The sequence below is a fragment of the Cnephaeus nilssonii genome, assembly GCF_951640355.1.
Source record: "Cnephaeus nilssonii genome assembly, chromosome: 7".
Classification (NCBI taxonomy): domain Eukaryota; kingdom Metazoa; phylum Chordata; class Mammalia; order Chiroptera; family Vespertilionidae; genus Cnephaeus; species Cnephaeus nilssonii.
In genome coordinates, this window is record NC_137078.1 from 19,296,069 (window position 1) to 19,300,584 (window position 4,516).

Genomic DNA, 4,516 nt, shown 5'->3' on the forward strand with positions numbered 1-4,516 from the left:
TTTTTTTACTGTGTCGTGTTTTTGTTGTTGGTTTTATTTTGTTTTGTTTTGTTTTGTTTCAGAGAGAGAGGAAGGGAGAAGAGAGAAACATCAATATGAGAGCACAACATCAATCGGCTGCCTCCTGCATGCCCCCCACCAGGAACTGAGCCCGCAACCCAGGTGTGCCCCAACTGGGAATTGAACCAGCAACCTCTCATTGTACTAGACAACACCCAACCAACTGAGCCACATGGGCCAGGGCACAACTCCCTCTTATGGTCAGGATGACTTAGGGATTGAGTAGTCAAGCTAACAAGAAAGATACTGGAGGTCAACCTTCTCCCAGGGCCAAGTTCTGACCTTGGAAAGAAGACTAACAGTGATGTCTCTGAGAGGAAGAGAGTAAAAGGTGAAGCTGACCATGTTCACTTTTCTGTGAGGAACGCCTGTAAGCTTTGAAAGTGGTGGGCATCCATGGTGGCTCTCTGAAAGATTAACTTTGACTAGTCCTGTTGTGAGCCCAGGAAGCCTGACCTATATCTCAGGAAGGATTCTGGGCCTATATTAGATGGGTGAGCTGAATAATCTAAAACTAAAGGGTTCTTAAGAAAAGCAGACAAAGTTCAGAAACTGATGGCCAGCATCAAGTGTCAAACTACAGAAATGAATTTCAGGCATTATGTAATCAGGGGTTGAGGAAGTTAGGAGAAATACTTGAAAAAGTTAGTGCAAGATTAAAGTGAATTATTTATGAGCTTCAGGCCATTCATTTCAGTTAAAGTGGATTATTAGTGAAATTCAGGCTATCAGCTGTACACAAGGCAAAAATAGAGGGTTTAAGAGGGCTTTATAAAAGTTTTATTTTGAAATACATAACTTTAGACTTAGAAAAAAGTTACAAAAACAGTACAGAGAGTTTTTGTAGATCTTTCACCCAGCTTTTCCTAATGTTTAACATCTTGTATAGCCAAAGTTAAATTCTCAAGACCAGTTTTGTTTTGCTTTTAATTCTGTGCTGGCTGTGTTGAGAGTTGGAGCCAGCTGACTCTGACCTTTGCATAGGACAGACCAGATAGGTAAGGAGAGGCCCAATAACCTGTTGTGCCATCACATCAAACCAAATGACAGAAAGAGACAGGTTTCAGGAGATGCTTCCTGATTAAAAACTGTACTATGAAAAGGAAAACTCTAAACATTCTCTATTTCAATCTATGGAAATAAGATAAAAGAAAGGGATGAGAAAGAACAGATTTATAGTCATATCCCTAAGAAAACTGTGGAGGAAAAGCAGGTGTGTGGCATTTAAAATATGTCTTGCACCTTTCAGATCATTGGTTGGAAAATTCTAATTTAGATTTATTTTCTCAGAATTTTTCTAAATACATTTAACGAGTCCTGAAGAATTAAGAGGAAAAGCACTGATTACTGCCATGTCTACACATTTAAACTCTCTCCCTTTGATGATCCTCTTCCACATACCTCCGAGCAGGTGAGGTGTGGTAACTTCATGATTAGCATTCACATGATGGCTTTCACAGATGACTCATCTGGAAGTACTGAATTAGATTATCCAACTGCACCATGGTATCAGAGATGATCCGGTGAAAAAAGATTGGTTTAAAGAGTAACCACAGCAATAGCTTGATATTTTGGGGGGATAACAGTTACAAAAAGCAACAGGGCCGAAGCTGGTTTGGCACAATGGATAGAGCATTGGCCCTTGGACTGAAGGGTCCCGGGTTCTGTTCTGAGGGCTTGTACCTTGGTTGCAGACTTGATCCCTGGACCTGGTCGGGGCATGTGCAGGAGGCAACCAGTTGAAGTGTCTCTCTCATATCAATGTTTCTCTCTCTCTGTCTCGCCCTCTCCGTTACATTCTCTCTGAAAAATCAATGGAAAAATATCTCAGGTGAGGATTAACAACAACAAAAGCAACAGGGTGACTTAAATACATTATAGGCTGATAGAGAAATATTTGAACATGTAAAACATTTACTAAAACACTGTCATTGGCCCTAGCCAGTTTCACTCAATGGATAGAGTGTCGGCCCACGGACTGAAGGGTCCCAGGTTCAATTCTGGTCGAGTACATACCTTGCACAGGAGGCAACCAATCAATGTGTCTCTCTCACATCTATGTTTCTCTCCCTCTGTCTCTCCCCATCCCTTCCACTCACTCTAAAAACCAATGGAAAAATATCCTCAGGTGAGGATTAACAAACAAATAAACAAACAAACAAATAAAATGCTTTAAAACACTGGCATTGTAGTCATTACCATACATGGGAATTTTCCTATCTGGATATGGGATCAAGAAACTTTTCTAAGGAATGGTGGGAATCTGGTCAGATGTCATTTGAAAATCTTCCACAAATATAAAATTTGGTATGGAAATGTGTGTTCATAGGATTTTTGAGCAGAAAGATGCCATTCGTTTATATATTTAACAAATAAACTGTGCCAGGTGTTGGCAGCCGCCCACTGTCTTCACTAGCAGAGGTGTGGACAAGGAACCCGGAAGGCTGGTCAACCTTGGAGCTCTGAAAGGTCAGAGCCAACCACCCACTGTTTAGTTAAGACAATGGTAGCTAAAGCAACCTCTACCTTTTAGTTTTATGTAAATCCTTGCTGATTGGCTATTATTGGAATTGCCTGCCTAAGGGCTATGGGTGTATCCCAAAACCTGAATAAAAGGGATCTCTAGGCCGGAGCAAAGCCGAGTCCTTCCTCAATAAAAAAATTACAAATATATGCCAACAAACAAGATAATTTTAGACAGTGAATTGTGGGGCGCGGCTACAGTGTTTGGACAGGTTCAAGCCTTGGACTGATGAGAGGGCACAGTCCTCAAATGGCCACGTGCAAGTCCCAGCTTGGAGGGCAGAGCCCTCCCAGCACAATTATAGCCAACAGCTGTAGTTGTGAGCTTGAACCTATGGTCCGAACACGTGGCCCCACCTGCCTAAGTGATAAAGGCTGCAAGTAAACAAAGCTTGATCAGGTGCATGTAATTGAGTAGGATCAAAACTCACTAGAATGTTGTAAACATCTAGACCACGCCCTTACTGTGCCTCGTGGCATCGGCTATAAAATAAAGACACGGCTTGTGGGCGTCGGCGCTGCTGGCTCCCCATCAGGGAAGCAGTGTCCCACCGAGTCCCAGCTTTCCTTCTCTTGTCTGTCTTTTCTAAGCTTTTCAGCCGCCCCCTCTCAGGGTCACTGAACCTGGCTGAGCTGGCGCGGCACATAAGGCGCCCTGAGGCTGAGTATGCCATGGCCGTGCCGGCTCCCCACAGTGAATGAGTGCTGTGAAGAAAATAAAACAGGGTTAGGTGATAGAGGCCAGCAGATGTGAAGGCAGAGGCCTCCTTTAGATTCAGCTGCCAGGCAAAGCCTCTGCAGAGGGGACAGTTGGACACTACAGTTTGCTATCTGCAACTGATCATAAAGGCTATCGTTGGGCGTGAGGACTCCCCTTTACTAATGTGATCCTGGGCTTTGTTAAAAAATTCAGCCAGTCAAGAGCTCCTTGAAGACAGTGCAGGTTCCAGAGCTTGGGAAGGGAAAGCATACGATGAGTCATACATATATAGAGGAGGCAGAAAAGCTTTCACAGTGAAAGGTCAACTGATAAGTGCAGAAGGAATGATGGAGTTAGGAAATCATTAAGGGTTGCTAAAACTAGTGCGTGAAAGTTTGATGAGGTACAGAATATTTATGTAGTTTCAAAATATTTCCCTATTGATGACTTACTTGTTTCCAGTTGTAACTTCACAGTGGAAAACCCTGGAACTATCTCCTAATCAAGTGGTCAAAGTCACATCACTAACACTGCGACAAATGGACTCATGTGCCTCCTGATGGGAAGCAGTGAGAAGATCATAACCTCACTTTAGTGGTGCTCCTACCAAAACTGCATAGACTGGATTTGTAGTTATGAGAAAACATCAAACAAACCAAAACCAATCAACGCTGTACAAAATAACTGGCCTGAACTCTTTAAAGATATAAAAATCAAGAAAGACTGGAGAATTGTTCTAGATGAAAGGAGATTAATGAGAAATGAAAATCAATGCATACATGATCCTGGATTAGATTCTAAACTGGAAGTATTACAAAAAGCTATTAAGGACATTACTGAAACAGGAGGGAAAAATGACCTATGGACTATGAATTAGATAACAGTATAGTGTTCACGCTAAATTTCCTGACTATGTAAAAAATTTTTCTTTGTACTTAGGAAGTATCAAAGTGTTTAATGATCTCTCCAACATACTCTCAAATGGTTCAAAGAAGGTATGCACACACACACACACACACACACACACAGAACGATGAAGCAAATGGGGTTTTGCAAACCATTAGATCTGGGTAAATGGTATAAAGGAGATCCTTGTACTATTGTTTCAATTTTTCTGTAAATGTGATTACATGTCAACATGAAAAGTTACCAAAAAACCAACTATGCCCTAGCTGGTTTGGCTCAGTGGATAGAGCATCAGCCCACGGACTGAAGGATCCTGGGTTCAATTCT